At 46.9% G+C, this 19,593-nt stretch overlaps 1 pseudogene; it reads left to right on the top strand.

The window, feature by feature from the left end:
• Positions 1 to 6,687: 6,687 nt before the first annotated feature.
• Positions 6,688 to 7,422, top strand: LOC136461173 (uncharacterized; annotated as a pseudogene).
• The last annotated feature ends 12,171 nt before the right edge of the window (positions 7,423 to 19,593 follow it).

Here is a 19,593-nt window from a genome sequence, read left to right as displayed (position 1 = left end):
ATGCCAAGACACTCGATGAAATGGGCATCGATCCGAACATGCAGTCCACCCAACCAGAGCACCTTTCTACGGCATTAGTGCTCGGAAAGTAGGCCATGCCACTTGGGCAGATTGATCTACCCGTTATCTTTGGGGATCCATCCAATTATAGGATAGAAACCCTCACCTTCGAGGTGGTTGGGTTCTCCAAAACCTACCACGCCATCCTAGGACATCCATGCTATGTGAAGTTCATAGCCGTCCCCAACTATACCTACCTCAAGCTAAAAATATCAGGCCCCGATGGGGTCATCACCGTTGGCACCTTCTACTAGCATGCCTACGAGTGCGAGGTCAAGTGCTGCGATCACACCACAACAATCGTCATCTTCGGAGAGCTCGCCGCCATCAAAAAGGAGGTCACCAAAGAAGTGCCCGACCCCAAGAAGTCGACTAGGTCTTTCAAGCCTACAGAGGGCTCTAAAGAGGTCCTCATAGATCTCGGCAACCTCGACGGTAAGGTGGTGTGCATTGGCACCACGCTTTCCTCTAAATAGGAAAACACACTCGTCGACTTCCTCCTCACCAACAAAGATATCTTTGCGTAGAAAACCTTGGACATGCCATGCATCCTGGGGGAAGTTGCCGAGCACACCTTGAAGATCCATTCAGCCTCTAAGCCAGTGAAATAGCGCCTGCGTCACTTCAATGAGGGGAAACGTAGGACCATCGGTGAAGAGATCACAAAGCTTTTGACAGCTGGATTCATCAAGGAAGTGCACCACACAGAGTGGTTGCCCAATCCTATTCTTGTACAAAAAAGAATGGGAAATAAAGGATATGTGTTGACTATACGGGTCTCAACAAAGCATGCCCAAAGGATCTATTTCCTTTACCGCACATAGACTAGATAATTGATTCTACCTTGGGGTGCGAAATCCTCTGCTTCCTTGATGCATACTCCGGGTACCATCAAATTGCGATGAAAGAGTTCGGCCAGCTTGTGACATCATTCAGCACCCCCTTCGGATCGTTCTACTATGTCACAATGCTGTTCAGTCTGAAGAACGCTAGGGCTACATACCAGCACTGTATGCTCAAGTGTTTTGGGGACCTCATCGGGCAGACTATTGAGGCCTACATAGATGACATTGTGGTCAAATCCAAACAAGCCGACCACCTCGTGGCCAATCTTGAGCAAACCTTTGCAAAACTCTGAGCAAACGGCATGAAACTCAATCTCGAGAAGTGCGTTTTTGGGGTCCTAAGGGGCATGCTACTTGGTTTCATCATCTTTAAGCATGGCATCGAGGCCAACCCAGAGAAGATCTCAGTTATCACAAGAATGGGTATGATTCAGAATATAAAGAGGGTGCAACGAGTTATAGGGTGCCTCGTCGTACTCAGCCGCTTCATCTCACACCTCGGTGAACGAGGTCCCCCCCTTTATCGGATACTAAAGAAGATAGATCACTTCGAATGGATGTTTGAGGCCTAGGAAGCACTTGACATGGTTAAGTAGCTCCTAACAAAGGCCCTAGTCCTGGTTCCTCCCACCGAGGGAGAACACCTTCTGCTCTACATTGTGGCCACCACATAAGTGGTCAGTGCTGCCCTAGTAGTAGAGCGGGAAGAAGAGGGGCACACCCTTAAAATACAACGCCTTATGTACTTCATCAGTGAGGTCCTATCTGACTCAAAAACCCACTACCCCCAAATCCAAAAGCTTCTATACGCTATCCTCATCATCAGGAGGAAGCTACGCCACTACTTTGAGTCACATCCAATGACAGTCGTGACATCATTCCCCCTCGACGAGGTCATCCAAAACTAGGATGCCATGGGAAGAACCACAAAATGGGCGCTCGAGCTAATGGGGTAGGGCATTATGTATGCCTCCCAAATAGCCATCAAGTCCCAATTGTTGGCTAATTTTGTCATGGAATGGACCGAGGTCCAAATGCCACCAGTAGTCATCGATCAAGAGTACTAGACGATGTACTTTGATGGATCGCTGATGAAGATTGATGTCGACGTAGGTCTGGTCTTCGTGTCACCCCTCGAGGTACGCATGAGGTACATGGTCCGTCTCCATTTCTCCTCCAACAATATGGTTGAATATGAGGCACTCATCAATGGCCTACGCATTGCCATCGAGCTGGGTGTCTGACACCTTGACGTTCGAGGAGATTCCTAGCTAGTCTTTGACCAGATCATGAAGGAGTCAAACTGCCATGACATCAAGATGACCGCATAATGCTAAGAAGTCCACTAGTTGGAGGACAAATTTGATGGCCTCAAGCTCAATCACATCTCAAGGCGACTCAATGAGGTGGCTGACATGCACGCGAAAGCTACATTCGGACGAGAGCCGATGCCAATGGGTGTCTTCACCAACGACCAGCACAAGCCCTTGATTTGCTCCGAGGAGTCAGGACAGGGCGGTGATGGTCCATCCAATCCTGGCCCGGGGGCTGAACAACCGTTGGCTACATCCGGCTCTGAAGTCATGGAGCTCAAAGAGGATCTAGCGACAAAGCCTGACCCTCTAATCGACTAGAGAAAGCTCTACCTCAACTACCTCCTCTGTGACACACTGCCGATAGATAGGATAGAGGCCCGATGGCTCACACATTGCGCCAAGTCCTTTGTTCTTGTGGAGGGCGAACTCTACAAGCGAGGCCACATTAGGATCCTACAACACTGCATCCCCTTCGAATAGGGGAAGAGTTTTCTGAGCAACATCCATGGTGGGGTTACCATGCCACACCCCAAACCCTAGTCGGAAATGTGTTTTGACAGGGATTCTACTGGCCTACCACGGTAGCCGATGCCGATCAAATCATACACACCTATGAGGGGTGTCGTACTACACTTGACAGGCTCACCTACCAGCTCAAGCACTCCAGATGATCCCCATCACCTGGCCATTCATGGTTTGGGGACTCAATCTGGTTGGACCACTCAAAAAGGCTCTCGGGGGCTACACTCTCTTGCTTGTCACCATTGACAAGTTTATAAAATGGATAGAGGCTAAGCCAATCTCTGCGATCAAATCCGAGCAGGCCATGTTGTTCTTCCTTAACATCATCCATCGCTTTAGAGTCCCAAACTCCATCATCACGAACAATGGCACATAATTCATTGGGAAGAAGTTCCTCCAATTTTGCGATGAACATCACATCCGCATTGATTGAGCCTCCGTAGCAAACTCCTAAATGAACGAGCAGGTGGAACACACGAACGACATGGTCCTACAAGGCCTCAAACCTAGGATCTTCAACTAGTTGAATAAATTCATTACACGCTGGGTCGCTGAACTTCCTTTAGTACTCTAGAGCCTAAGGATGACCCTAGTCGAGCCATTGACTACATGCCCTTCTTCATGGTCTATGGTTCTGAGGCCATCCTCCCAACTGACCTCGACTATAGAGCACCAATGATTAGGGCATACGATGAACAGGGAGCCGAGGTATCCCATGAGGATGCCATGGACTAGCTAGACAAAGCACACGATGTCACCCTCCTCCATTTGGCCTAGTACCAATAGGCGTTGTGATGGTACTATAGCCGACGGGTGTGGGGCTGAGCCTTCAACGTCGAGGACCTGGTCCTCCACCTCATACAGAGCAATAAGGACCACCACAAGCTCTCCCCACCATGGAAAGGACCATATGTCATTGTAGAGGTACTCCAACCAAGCGCCTACAAGCTTAAAACCATTGATGGTGAGGTCTTCACCAATGCCTGGAACATCAAGCAGGAAATCTTCTCTCAACAGGTAACGTGAGTCGATCGTATGACTTGACCGCTAATGAGAAATAGATAAGGAGCAAGTAGGGTCACTGCTCATATTAGGGGGAGGCTTTTCAAACCCACCACACTTGCCATCAAGGTAAAATCGATGTCCTAGGTCGATCAGGACGGCTCAAGACCGCTACTAAAAGATAAGCACCCTTACTTACTTACATTACATATTAAATTCACTGCTGAGCCTCCGACCCTAGCAACGGTAGGGGATCAGACATCACTCAGAGTCTAGCAAGAGTGTCTGCTCGCTAGACATTTCTCTTTGTTGGAGATATACCCTAGAGGCAATCATAGAGATGATGCTCTAGAGGCAATCATAGAGATGATGATATTCCATTGTATCCATGTTTCATATTGTGTTCCTTGAATATCCATTAAAGGCTACTTGAATTGATTTGCAATTATGTGAATTGTATGTGAAACTCTTTAATTGTATGGTTATTCTAAAGTTGTCCCTAGTCGGAGTTCATGTGAGGACACACATGAATATTAGAATAGTACATGTATTAGCTGATGACTATGTTTCACAAGTCATGGACATGCAGAGGTCAAACTAATAATGTGGGCACGTGTAGAGACATGTGTCAGGACCGACCCAACACAAGATATAGTTACATAGTTCTCTTTACACAATGTGTATGCTTTGTCCTTAGACCTGAGATTGTTGCATGCACTCAATATGTGAATCGACTTACTTGGGGGCTGTCAAATGCTACTCCATAACTAGGTAGTTATAAAGATAGCTTTCAGGTTTGTCAGGAAGCAAGCTGTGAGGTATGATCAGTCAAGATGGAATTTGCACCTCTCTACTTGAGAGAGATATCTCTAGGGCCCCTCGAGTGATCGAATTCAGAAATGCATGGCCATGCTATGTGAGGTTAAGAGTTAACCTAAGAAAGGGATTTTGAATCACAGGATCGAGAAAGAGAGGTCGCCTTGGAGCTAGACCAAATATCATGAGGCAAAGGGAATAGCATGTACATGATGTTGTGATGGTTCATCTGATATGATCTTTGTGTGCGTATAGGAGTTGGCATGTCTTGCTAGAGGCCGCTACCAACTATTGGCCAAGTAAAAGTACTCATAGTCATGTCTATACGTATGTGAACCTATAGGGTCGCACACTTAAGGGGCTAGAAGCCCAATGAGGATCTGATCCAAATTGGACCAGATTTGGGAGTACTAATGGGCCTTAGACCTAGAGGCCTATCAGTGACCTCTATATATTGAGGGGTAGGGGTGGCTTAGGGTTTGTACCTTTTTGGCATAGCTGCTGCTCCATCTCCCATGCCCAGTAGCTGTCCATCTCCCATGCCCTCACCGAGTTGCACTCATGGATCTAGCAGTCCGGTTTGCGACGCTTCCTCCCCACACATGTGGATACCTTAGAGGTGTTGCATCTACAACACTTGGACAAGCCTCTGCACGAGGAGGATGCCGCTGAACATTTGACATGGAGGTGATCGACTACACTACCTCGATGCGCTTCATCAACTTCCACATTTATATGTCTAGTGGTAATCTCGTGATCTATAACAGCAGTGTTCTTGTTTTACGCGGTAGAATTTTTTTGTGCTAGCGTAGCCTACCTCATATTGCGACAGTGGTATCAGAGCCGATGCTGTTTAGTTATGGATTCGAGATGTGTGCATATGGAGATATGCGTGTTTTTAGATTGATCTATGATCTGGTTTTGTGATCTTGCTGCAATGGTCGTGTAATGACGTACTCCTACCGGTCGGAATTCTGCCATCGGAGTTAAGTGATACACGTAATGCCAGTTGCAGCGAGTGAAGATCAATGTGATTGGTCGAATGGAAACCTAGATTCATACGCCAGATGCATATGATGCGCAAGTAGTCAATTGGATCTACTACTAGATCAGATAATTTACCTTGGTCATGTGTTTTGGTAAAATGGCCATAACTTTTTGGTACAATCTCGGATCTCGGCAAATTTTATATGAAAATTGATCTATAGAAAAAATTACACATGAAATTCAATGCCTTTGGCATTTTTAGCGAAATTAGATTTCCCAAAATCAGCTTGGAAGATGGAGTTTTAGGGCCTTTTAAGTTTGGACGTTAGAACGCCTAACTCTGTTTTGCAGGATTTTGTGATCAGTATGGCCCCTGCATATGTATTGTCAAATTAATGTAATTGATGACCTGCGTGTCAATCTATGATGATCCAAGCAACTATGTAACCTTCTTTACTAGCTGATTAGATGTAATAGCTTGTATTAGTTCTTGGAGGACTCATCACTAGGAGGATGGCGCACATAGATCATGGAGATGGAGATCATCATGGTGAACAGGTTCTATGGAGATGGAGATCACCACTAGAAATCGGGCCATACTGTGTCACAACTATGCGAATGCTACTCTTTTGTTTTACTCTACATGATGTGATGTTAGAAGTAGAATGATCCCTCACAAATTTTAAGTTATGTATGCCCTCCCAACTAAAACTTGCACCGTCCCATGTCTTGTACAATTGGTGGTGGGTCTATGAAATTAGAGTATCACTAGTTTTCCTTGACTAGACGGGTTTGTATCGGATACTTACATGCATAAGGGTTGGTTTGCTTCACAAGGTCATCTTAACGGTTAAGGACTTTGGGGCATGAAGGTTGGGCACCGAGACATGGAGATGTCACCCAACAACAGGAGTCATATGTGATATGATTAGCAAAGAGTTGCTTACCGATCTACCTGACTGCTAGTGGTGATGCTAAAGCTCACTAGTAGACTTGTTAGTTGTGGATCTTGAATCACTAAGTATCAATAGAGGGATATTGATTTTAGTGGGAGTAGAGTCTGTTAAAAGTTTAATGTGATTTACTCTATCATGGATACTTTTGTCTTAGTATTTTGCATTATTATTTGTTGTAGATAAATGGCACCTAGCAACACCACACCGTTTGCTTTGCGTTCAGTCCTTGAGAAGGACAAGCTGAATGGAACAAACTACATGGATTGGATCCGTAACCTGAGAATTGTTCTTAGGGCTGATAAAAAGGAAGATGCTCTGGACACCCCATTACCAGAAGAACCTGCTGATGATGCACCTGCTGCCGTTAAGAATGCTTACAAGAAAGCATGTAATGCTAATCTTGAAGTAAGCTGCCTTATGCTTGCTTGCATGGAACCCGAACTGTAGATGCAGTTTGAAACAAATCATGAGGCGTACGATATGATCGTGGTGCTTAGAGACATGTTCCAGACACAGGCTAGGACTGAAAGGTTCAATGTGTCTAAGGCTTTTGTGGAAAGCAAGCTAGCAGAAGGCGCAACAGTAGGGCCACACATAATCAAGATGGTTGGTTATGTTCAACGGTTGGAGAAGCTGGGCTTCCCACTAGGCCAAGAGTTGGCCACTGATTTCATTCTTTCGTCTCTTTCGCCTAGCTATGGGAACTTCATCTCAAACTACCATATGCATGGGGCAGAGAAGGGTCTGAATGAACTACGTGGCATGCTTAAAACAGCAGAGGGTGACATTAAGAAAAGCGTTGGCAGCAGCCATGTGATGGCAATACAGAACAAGCCTAGCTTTAAAAAGAAGGGCAATTCTTGGAAGAAGAAGGGCATGGCTATGAACTCTAAGCCAAACCCAGCTGCCCAAGGTTAAAGCTGGACCTGCTCCTAGACAAAGAGTGTTTTTATTGTCACTGAACTTGGTCACTGGAAGAGAAATTGCAAGCAGTATCTGGCTTCATTGAAGAATGGCGGAAGTAAGAGTACTTCCACCTCAGGTACGCTTGTTATTAATGTTATAGACAACATATTTCTCGCTGATACAATTATTAATTCTTGGGTATTTGATACCGGATCGGTTGCTCATATTTGTAATTCAATGCAGAGACTGATAAAAAGTAGAAGCGTTGAAAGAGGAGAAGTTGATTTCCACGTGGGCAATAATGCAAGGGTTGCTGCGTTGACCGTCGGGACGATGCAACTCCACCTCCCGTCAGGATTTATCATGGAGTTGAATAATTGTTATTTCGTTCCTAGTTTAAGTCGAAACATTATGTCTCCTTCATGCTTGATGAAGGATGGTTATTCATTTGCGAGTGAAAACAATGGTTCTGTGATCTCTAAGAATAATATGTTTATGGCTTTTGCACCCATTGTGAATGGATTGTTTGTTTTAAGTCTTGATGATTCACCTATCTATAATATAAGTGCTAAAAGGCCTCGGCCTAATGATTTGAGTCCTACCTACATGTGGCATTGTCGTTTGGGTCATATAAGTGAAAAGCGCATGAAGAAGCTCCATTATGATGGACTTTTAACTTCATTTGATTTTGAATCATACGAGACATGTGAGGCTTGCTTGCTAGGCAAGATGACCAAGGCGCCTTTCATAGGTTTTCCTGAGAGAGCATTAGACTTGTTGGAACTCGTACATACCAATGTATGCGGACCAATGAGCACGACAACTAGAGGAGGGTTCCAATACTTCATAACTTTTACTGATGATTTTAGTAGATATGGCTATGTCTACTTGATGAGGCACAAGTCTGAAACATTTGAAAAGTTCAAGGAATTTCAAAATGAAGTTGAAAATCAGCGTGGCAAGAAAATTAAGGCCTTACGATCTGATCGTGAAGGCGAGTTTTTAAGCCATGAGTTTAGCAATCATCTGAAGAGCTATGGAATTGTTCCATAGCTTACGCCGCCTAGAACACCTCAGAGAAACGGTGTATCCGAGCGACTGTAATTGAACCTTGTTGGACATGGTTCGATCAATGATGAGCTAGTCAGACCAACCATTATCATTCTAGGAGATACGCTCTAGAAACAACAACTTTCACACTTAATAGGGTACCGTCTAAATCCATAGTTAAGACACCATATGAGATGTGGACTAGAAAGACTCCTAGTTTGTCTTTTCTAAAGATTTAGGGGATGTGAAGTATTTGACAAACTGACTTCAGTTGGACAAGATAACACCCAAGTCGGATAAATGCATTTTCGTGGGATATCCAAAGGAAACTTTAGGATATTATTTCTATAACCGATCGAAGGGCAAAGTGTTTGTTGCTCAGAACTGGTGTTTTCCTAGAGAAAGAGTTTCTCAAAGGGGAGAAGAATGGAAAGATAGTGCATCTTGAAGAAGTTTGGGATGAGCCAATTGGGTAAGAATCAACGAGTGATGCTAGCGTAGCAGAACAAGTTGAGATATCCATGGCAAGAGAAGCACCACCACAACCACGAAGGTCGGCGAGGCTCCACGAATTGCGGGAAATATTATTGTTGGACAATGATGAGCCTACGACATATGCAGAAGCAATGATGGACCCAGACTCTGAAAAATGGTAGAGTGCCATGCAATCCGAAATAGAGTCCATGGGAAACAATCAAGTTTGGAACTTGGTTGACCCACCTGATGGTGTTAAAACCATAGAGTGCAAATGGATCTATAAGAAGAAGAAAGATATGGATGGAAATGTTCACATCTATAAAGCTCGACTTGTCGCAAAAGGTTTTCAACAAGTTTAAGGAGTTGACTACGACGAGACCTTCTCGCCCATAGTGATGCTTAAATCTATTCGGATTATTCTAGCTATAGCTGCATATTTCAATTATGAGATATGGCAGATGGATGTCAAGATAGCTTTCCTGAATGGAAATTTAACTGAGGACGTGTATATGATGTAGCCCGAGGGTTTTGTCGATCCAAAAAATGTTGGAAAGGTATGCAAACTTTAGAAATCCATTTATGGGTTGAAGCAAGCATCTAGGAGTTGGAACATTCGTTTTGATGAAGTGGTCAAAGGGTTTGGCTTCATTAAGAACGAAGAAGAGGCTTGTGTTTACAAGAAGGTTAGTGGGAGCTCTATAGTATTTCTAATCTTATATGTGGATGACATATTACTGATTGGAAACAACATTCCTATGCTTGAAACCGTCAAGACCTCACTGAAAAATAGTTTTTCGATGAAGGACTTAGGGGAAGCAGCATATATTCTGGGCATCAAAATCTATAGAGATAGATCCAGAAGGCTTATAGGATTAAGCCAAGATACTTACATTGACAAAGTGTTGAAATAGTTTAGCATGGAACAGGCAAAGAAAGGGTTCTTGCCTATGTCACATGGCATACACCTTAGCAAGACTCAGTGTCCTTCGACAACTGATGAGCAGGGATCACATGAGTAGAGTGCCATATGCTTTGGCTATCAGATCTATCATGTATGCAATGATAAGTACTCACCCAGATGTTTCATATGCGCTAAGTATGACAAGCAGACATCAGTCTGATCTAGGTGAGAGTCACTGGACAGCGGTGAAAAACATTCTTAAGTACTTCAGAAGGACTAAAGAAATGTTCCTCGTATATGGTGATATTGAGGAGCTCGTTGTAATAGGTTACATCGATGCTAGTTTCCAATTAGACAAAGATGATTCAAAGTCACAATCAGGATTTGTGTTTATGATAAACGGTGGTGCTGTTAGCTAGAAGAGTTCCAAGCAGGAGACGGTGGCTGATTCTACGACAGAAGCCGAGTACATCGTGACTTTAGAAGCTGCGAAGGAGGGTGTTTGGATAAGGAATTTCCTTATTGAGCTTGGTGTGTTCTCGAATGCAGTCCAGCCCATTGAATCTCTACTGTGATAACAATGGAGCTATTGTGCAAGCAAAGGAGCCAAGGAATCACTAGAAGAACAAACACGTAATGCGGCGATTTCATCTCATTCGAGACTTTGTTAACCTGGGGTGAGATCAAGATATGCAAAATACATATAGAATTGAATATTTCTGATCCTTTGACAAAGCCTCTCCCACAGTCTAAGCATGATGCGCATGTAAGAGCTATGGGTATTAGATATCTTCTAGATTGACTCTAGTGCAAGTGGGAGACTATTAGAGATATGCCCTAGAGGCAATCATAGAGATGATGCTCTAGAGGCAATCATAGAGATGATGATATTCCATTGTATCCATGTTTAATATTGTGTTCCTTGAATATCCATTAAAGGCTACTTGAATTGATTTGCAATTATGTGAATTGTATGTGAAACTCTTTACTTGTATGGTTATTCTAAAGTTGTCCCTAGTAGGAGTTCATGTGAGGACACACATGAATATTAGACTAGTACATGTATTAGCTAATGACTATGTTTCACAAGTCATGGACATGTAGATGTCAAACTAATAATGTGGGCATGTGTAGAGACATGTGCTAGGACCGACCCAACACGAGATATAGTTACATAGTTCTCTTTACACAACGTGTATGCTTTGTCCTTAGACCTGAGATTGTTGCATGCACTCAATATGTGAATCGACTTACATAGGGGCTATCAAACGCTACTCCGTAACTGGGTAGTTATAAAGATAGCTTTCGGGTTTGTCAGGAAGCATGCTGTGAGGTATTATCAGTCAAGATGGAATTTGCCCCACTCTACTTGAGAGAGATATCTTTGGGCCCCTTGAGTGATCGAATCTGGAAATGCATGGCCATGCTACATGAGGTTAAGAGTTAACCTAGAAAGGGATTTTGAATCACAGGATTGAGAAAGAGAGGTCGGCTTGGAGCTAGACCAAATATCATGAGGCAAAGGGAATATCATGTACATGATGTTGTGATGGTTCTGTCTGATATGATCTTCGTGTGCGTATAGGAGTTGGCATGTCTTGCTAGAGGCCTGCTACCAACTATTGGCTGAGTAGAAGTACTCATGTCATGTCTATACGTATGTGAACCTATAGGGTCGCACACTTAAGGGGCTAGAAGCCCAATGAGGATCTGATCCGAATTGGACCAGATTTAGGAGTACTAATGGGCCTCGGACCTAGAGGCCTGTCAGGGACCTCTATATATTGAGGGGTAGGGGCGGCTTAGGGTTTGTACCTTTTTGGCATAGCTGCTGCTCCATCTCCCACGCCCAGCAGCTTTTCATCTCCCATGCCCTCACCGAGTTGCACTCGTGGATCTAGCAGTCCGGTTTGCGACGCTTCCTCCCCGCACTTGTGGATACCTTGGAGGTGTTGCATCTGCAACACTTGGATGAGCCGCTACACGAGGAGGACGCCACTGAACAGTTTGACTTGGAGGTGATCGACTACACTACCCCAACACGCTTCATCAACTTCCACATCTACGCGTCTAGTGGTAATCCTGTGATCTATAACAACCATGTTCCTATTTTATGTAGGTAGAATTTTTTTTGTGTTAGCAGTAGCCTACCTCGTATTGCGACACTCTTTGCCCGACCCCTCCTTACGTTTACAAATTGGAGACGCGGTGTGCGGGCATAAACTTTGAGAAAAACTAGTCAAACTGCTAGGACCCTACGCCCGAGCGGCTATGGATTTTTGTTCACCAGTGTGATCAAAGTCTTTATCCCCGCACTCCAAACCTTAAACTCCACCTTCACATGAAGGATTTGGAGGGGCCTACCTACGGAATCTCTATCAAGGAGAGGTTGTTAGGTCACCTAAATCGATTGAACGGCTCAAGCCGCTGTCGAACGATAGATACGGAAGGACGAGAGGCTCATGCAGGTTACTCTAGTTCTGTCACAAACATTGGACCCGGACCTCCGCACGAACACATCCGGTAAAAACTTCCAGAACCCGTCACTCGTGCCATCTAGGTAACATTATCGACCCCCGCTATTTCTTTATGCTCATTCATTCAATCACCCCGTATATCCAAACATTGGACATGTGATTGCTGCATCACAACACTTCACGTTGCGTCACGAAGTGGTACTCATCTCATTCGATATGAACGGCGACATACCAAGGTTCAAAGGCCGGCCCATGAAGGGCTCGTGGCCGCCTTGTGTCAAATAGAGCCAGGAGAGAAAAACCAAGATGAGCCCTAGCGGCCTTGCTCGACCCTGCTCAAAAGCGGATAGGGACATCTTGACCTTTCTCGTTCGATTCTAACCTCAAGCCAAACCCATAGAATCTCCATCGAGGAGAGGCCAACGGGCCACCCGAGCCTATCGAATGGCTCGGGCATCTACCGGGGGCGGGTTAAGAAATAGTGGAATGCCACATGAGGGCTCTACCTTCCCCGTTAGCGGATGATGGACCCAGATTCCACTCGAACATGCCCATTAGCGAGCTCGCCAAACACGACACTTGAGCCATCAAGGCAAGTGTCGTTAGCTCAGCCTCTTCGGTTGTGGAAACCGAGGATGGAGTGACACATGATTCACGACCGACCCCTACCGAACCCCACGAGGCTTGGGGGCTCGAGCCACCCAATCCTAGATCAAAAGGCCAAGGTTCGAAGGCCGGCCCATGATGGGTCCGAGGCTACCTCGTGTCGAACAAAGATCCAGGGGGAAAACACAGATGAGCCTCAGTGGCCTATGCTTGTCCTGCTTAGAAGCGGCAAGGCTGTCTCAATGTTCTCGTTCGATGCTAGCCTCTAGCTGAGCCCATAGAATCCCCATTGAGGGGGAATCTATTGGAAGGCAGGTTAAGGAGCAACAAAATGCCCTTCGAGGGCTTTGCCGATCCCATCACAGGTGACAAAACCGGATTCCGTTTGAAACATGCCCGCTAGCGAGCTTGCCGAGCACGTCACTCGAGCCATTGGGGTAGGTGGCGTTAACTCAACCCCTCTAGTTGCGAGGACCGTGGATGGGGCGACAGTCACAAAAATGAGCCGACCCTTGATTGAATCCCGCCACGCGTGGGGGCTCAAGGAAGATCAAACTTGCAAGGAGACCAAACGCATGGTCATAGAAAAATAGCTAAGACCCTAGGGAGAGGGTGCGAACACAAGAGATGCATTCTTCTAAGTCTCACCATCCTCCCCTCAATTTTCAGTGACATCTGACCTCAGTAACGGCAAAGGGTTGGATCTCACTCGGGGGTTGATAAGGGTACAAATACACCTTTTCTAAAAACAATCGCTGCATCATACCTCTTCCTCACATTAAGCCTAGTGGCAAAGTTTGCGGAAACAAATAAACTAAGGGTGCCTGGTTAAAAAACCTACGCCTCGACGGCTACGGTATCTTTGTTCACCAGCGTAATTTGAAGTTTTTTCCTCTTATGCCTCAAGCCCTATGGTCTTAACAAATAGAGGGGTCGGAATGTGTGAGCCTTTCTTTTGCACATAAAAAGGGAAGAAAAACAAGTTCAATCAAACAAATCAAATAAAATAAAGTTACAAAATTGTTTTCATGATATATAACGATTGGCACTTGTTCACGGGTTACGAAAACACTTATCCAGACTATTTGAGTAACTACCCCCTTCGGGGGAGAACTATATCTTCAACCTTGTCCGCTAGGTTCCGCGCAATAGGAGCCACCGCCTTCTCTATTTCATCCAACTCGGAGGCTTCGTAGCTAGGCGTGAAGCTAAGGCTCATTGTCTCCAAGTCGATACTATCGGCGTAGTGGGAGTGGGCGATGGCAAAGGCTTGGGTAATCTTAGAGCGAAGAGCTTCCCTCTAGAGCTGGCACACCTGTGCCGTGATATCTACGGTAGCATAGGCCGCAAGTGGGCTAGGTTCTCTTCGGCCGTGCCACCTCTAGGTCATCAAAGACCACCCCAATGGCAGCGCGTAGGAGATCGTGCTCATCACTCTCTGCCTAAAGGATCCCCCATGCCTCAGCAAGCTCTGTGACCAGCCTGACAGAGATGCTCTCAGCCTATAGCCTTTGGGCTACTGTGGTTCCAAGATCATCCTGGAGGGAGCTGACCTCCTGCTGCACCTCATCGTGCTCTCGGATGGCCTAGTCACACTCCCCGTGGGCCGCTCCACACTCCGAGTGGAGTCTCTCCATAGTCTGGCGTAGCTCGTCTTGCTCCTTGTGCAGCCAGGCAATCGCTTTGGTGTCTAGGTTTGTCTTCTGCTCTAGGGCCACAGACCTCTCCTTAGCTCCCAACTTGAGCTCCTGCTCCTTCTCCACCTTGGCCAGGAGGTTGAAGATCCACTAGCGGGCCTCAGTGTCCCTTTAGAGCAGCTCATCCCGCTCCTTCTAGACTCTGGCGACCTCCTCCTCATCCTACCACGCCCTCACTGATAGATCCTGGAATGCCTTCTTGGCATCCTCCGTGTCCCGACGGACCTCGGCCTCCCGCTACCGGAGCCCAGCCGCCTCCTCGGCTAGGGGAGTCAGCCTAGCCACCTACTGTTAGGCGATAGCAAGCTGGGTGCTCACATCCCCACACAACCAGGCCTCTTTGGTGAGGCAGTCCCATTTCACCTTCTGCTCATGGAGGAACCAGGATTTCTCCTAGCTACGAGCTATAAGGGACTGAAAAGAGGATCAATGTCAAAACATAAAAGTACATGAAGAAAGAAGAAAGCAAGAAGAGAGATTAAGTGGATACCCAGCCAGTAGGAATGATGATGTCACGTAGGACACCATTGGCCTAGTTTAGGACTTCAATCATGGCCGAGATCCCTTTGTTGAGACTCTCCCGCTCTATGCACTCGGTAGCATCATTGAGCGAGAAGGGTATCGACGTTGGGCCTTGAGGATCCATCCACTTGAGCAGTGACTCACCCCTCACGGGTGAGTGGCTACCCCATGATGTTAGGGCCAAGGGTGACCCCCCGCTGGTCCTCTCCACCATCGCCACGATGCCCGGGGACCCTTCGGTCATGTCCCCCTCTATCCGGCCCATGCCGAGCGCCGTCACCTAGGTCACCGGTGGCATGGATTGTGCCGCATCCTTGGGCACCACCATGGCTGTGTCACGCCCACAGTGGTCGGCGCCATAAATGCGAGTGGCAACTCTGTCTGCTCCAACATCAGCAGTGGAATCCCTTCCATCGCTAGTTGCTCAGTGACCTCCAAGGGCATTCCCTCAGCCCCAGTGATCGTTTGTTCCACCAAGGGCATGGGCACCGCCACAAGCAACACCTGACTGACCGACGAGGCTAGGACGCCAGCTCCGCTCCTGCTCGAACCAAGAGTGACATAAGGCGATGACCAACGTCTTGCCTGGATGGCAACACTCTTCTTGCGCACCAACAGCAAAGAGTGGCCCCATCTTAGGACGCTACAAGAAATAGAAGGCGTGAGTCACACTAAAAACAGAGAAAAATAGAGAAAATAGAGAAGTCAATGACTTACATCGATGTCGTTGGGTGTAGGATATGTTTGGGGGATGAACCCCCAGGTCCTTGCTCCACCTCCTCGTGACGGGGCCGTTTGGAGCCTGCCCCCTACTCCCAGGCCAAGGGGCTCGCCTCCCTTGCACTCGAGGGCATGACGGCGGAGCCATCCCCCTCCCTTGGCACCTTAGGCATGGCGGTAGATTCACCCACCCCTACTAGCACCTCGGGCGTGGCGGTAGATCCACCCACCCCCACTGACTCTTGAGGCACGATGGTGGGGCCGCTCCCCTTCGATGACACCTCGGGTGCGGTGGCTGATCCATCTGCCCCTACTTGTTCTGAGGATGGGCTGATGGTTTGGCCCACCTCCACCGTCCTCATGGGCTCACTCCCTCTCACATGAAATGGGAAGGGTCCCTGCATGGATGAGGGGATACCTATCAGTGTATCCTCGCTCTCCAGGTCATCCCACTTGGTGTTGGTAACTACCTCTTCTTCTTCTTCCTCGTCGTCGTCTTCATCACTATTGGTTTCCTCCCCACGCTCCCATGCATGTAGCTTCTACTACTTCCTCCTCCTCTCATCCTCCTTTGCCTTCCGCTGTCACTTAGCCGCAACGCGGTTGGCCACCATCACAATCGGATCCTTTGGTAGTGGAGCTAGAAGATCCATAAGGACAAGCTTCTTCGGCTAGTCCCCCTATCTCAATATCATCATCAAGAGGTCAGGAGTTCAATTAAAAAGGAGGCATGAGGGAAGAAAACTTACGAAAACAATGTATCTCAGTTCTGGCCACATTGGGGGATGCCCCGGCACCGGATATACAAAGTTAAGGATGGCACCAGCATCGTCCCACAGAGGCTCCATCGCCTCCTTGATACGCTACGCAACTTCAGAGGGGGAGAGTGCTCCCTCGGCGAGCGCCGTCCCGTCGAGTGACACCCTGGGGGCCATCATGTGTAGGGGAAGCGTGTGTCTCATTAGCGGTGCCACCCTCTATGCATGATAGGCACCGATGATCCCCAACGCCTTCATGCCCCTCTCCTTTTGAATTCGGACGGTGGCGAGATGGTCCTGGATCTTCTTCTTATATTTCTCTGGGACTCCCCACCTCCTCCATGATTTCGAGACCTCTTCGATGAGGCACCTGGTGAACTCTAGCAAGGGGGTAGCTACGTCGTTCTTAATGTAGAACCATTGCGAATGCCACCCCTTGTTGGAGGTCAACAGATGCATCGACAGGTACTCGCTGACCTAGTTGTTGCGTAGTTGAGTACCAGTGCATCCCATCAGCATGTTCAGCTCTTGCTTCTTCTCTCGCTTCTTTAGGAGGGTGATGACGAAGAAGTACCACCATAGGTCGAAGTGGGAACCAATCCCTAGGAACCCCTCACATAGGGCAACGAATGCCACAATGTGTTGGATTCTGTTGGGATTAAGATGCTGCAGCTCTACCTTGTAGTAGTGCAGCAAGCCCCAAAGAAACTTATGGGTGGGAGTGGTGAATCCTCGCTCATGGAAGTTAGCGAAGGATACAACATACCCGTCGGGTGGCGACAGTGCTTCCTCATCGCCGGGCAGCCGCCACTCCTCGGCGGCAATCCGCGCGCAAAGAAGGCTAGGGGCTGGCTCTGCCTCACCCGACGTCTAGGAGCTGGCTCCGCCTCACCTAACGTTCGGGGGCTAGCTCTACCTCACCTGACGTCTAGGGACAAGACAGGTGTTGACATTTGTTTTATAGTGTTGTGGGCGTCGCCATTGGCCCTCGGGCGTAGATCTTGAAGGAACCGTATGACAACCACTATGGTCAAAGAGGAGACTCACATCCTCTATAGTGACAGACGTTCAGTCACTATGCCGTCTACTCCCCGTGGGGTTGTGGATCAACACCCTAGTCCGTCACGCTGCCCATCAGGGTAGGATGGGATGTGACCACTTGCTGATAAAGTTAGAGTGTGGCATCATCAACGGACAGACGCCTAGCATGGAGCTATCCCTAGCGTCATCTGTCGTGGCAGTAGGGATCACTCAGAGGAAAAGGAAGAGCCGGCACCTTTGAAGGACCCTCTTTGCCTCTGGTTTTCTTCTTTCTCCCATCTATAATCCCCGCTTCCCCTTAGTCTATAAAAGGGAAGGTAGGGCACCCCACTAAGGGGATAGATCATTAGAACACACCATGCACCACATAACACACAGCTGAGCAGCATCCTAGCACTCAGCACCCGTTTGACCTTTCCATCAGAGACTTGGGACCTATCCATCTCTCACTCGTTTATACCCCTACTATGAACCTTTCAGTGCTAATAACATGAGCAATGGCTACAAACTGGACGTAGGGACATTCTGCCCGAACTAGTATAAACCTTATGTCTTTTAACACACCATCTGGGCCCAATGCGCAATAATACAAATTTACTCATTGGTGTTTACTTAAAACACCGATAGGTTCTTGTGCCTATTCCCCATGGGAGATTACGAAAGGCAACTCTAGTGAAATCATGGCTTGGTAGTGCCTCTCTAGTGGTTCTTATGGCGCTCGTATGGTGGGCTTGGTATGTGATGCCAATTAGCACATGGACCACTTTGTTTGTACTCGCCACAACATTGATGTAGGTTGCTGGCAAGCAACCGAACCACGGGGATAAATCTTGATGTCTCCTTGGTATTCTTAATTGTCACTTGCCTGGTTTGGTATAACACTCCTTCACTTGCTCATTACTTTTCTAGTATACTTGTGTAGTGCTTGCTTGCTTGCTTGAGTAGCTAGTAGAGTAACTTAGTTGTAACTAGTTGTAACTAGCTCTCTAGTGTAGTAGTAGTTGCTAGATTGCTCGTTTGAGTGAAATTGACCTTAGAGATCATAGCAACTAGCATAGAGGATTGCTTGTGGTGAAGTAGAGCTATAACACCCTCGGTGTTACACCATAAATTATTTACTAAAACATGTCATGAGCATCATGTTTATGTGTTAATGCTTGTAATAAAGTGTGTAGATCAATTTTTGTAACTCAAAACGATCAACTAGAATGCAGAACGAAAGTTGATTCGATAGACATGTTATATCACTTAGGGTTTCAAACTAATTGAAAGCATCTAGGCCTCTAGTTGGATTTCGGTGATTAATGACAATACGTGATTACTGTGACTAACATGTGTTTTACAGAGGTAATTAAGTTAGGTCATGGTAATGGAGATTGATTCGGCTATCATGGTGGTCATGCCCCTATGATGGAAATCATTTTAGTTTTCAAAGGATGGATGACAAGGTTAAGGATGGACTTGTTCTAAGTGTCGTTTTGTGTTGAGGAGACACTTAGAGTAGTTTAGGACTTTTTTTCCTTTGGCCGTACTATTAAGGGGGGTATGGATGGGTAGCTTGATCTAGGTGAGTCTAGTGGGTTAGGTGTGGTGCACACTTGCTAAATCTAGCACTAGGTAGCTCCTGAAAAGCCCTTAGAACCATTGGAGCAAACTTCATTCACGTATGATCGAGAGTTAGAAGTGAATGGAGGGTCAAATACTGACCGAATGCTGGTTCCAGAGTGACCGGACGCTGGTGCAGAGTCTGGTTAGTTCATTTGATCAAGGTGAAATTGTCTAGATGCGAACGGACACTGGTTTCAGAGTGACTCGACTTTGGCACAGAGTTCGGTCAGTTCATTTGATCAAGGTGAAATCATCTCGACGCGACCGAACGCTGAGACATGAGTGATCGGACGCTGGGCGCCAGCGTCCGGTCGACTCCAGTAAGG

The sequence above is a fragment of the Miscanthus floridulus genome, chromosome 6 (assembly GCF_019320115.1).
Source record: "Miscanthus floridulus cultivar M001 chromosome 6, ASM1932011v1, whole genome shotgun sequence".
NCBI lineage: Eukaryota > Viridiplantae > Streptophyta > Magnoliopsida > Poales > Poaceae > Miscanthus > Miscanthus floridulus.
The sequence above is the reverse complement of the archived record's forward strand: the minus strand, read 5'-3'. Positions and strand labels throughout refer to the sequence as shown.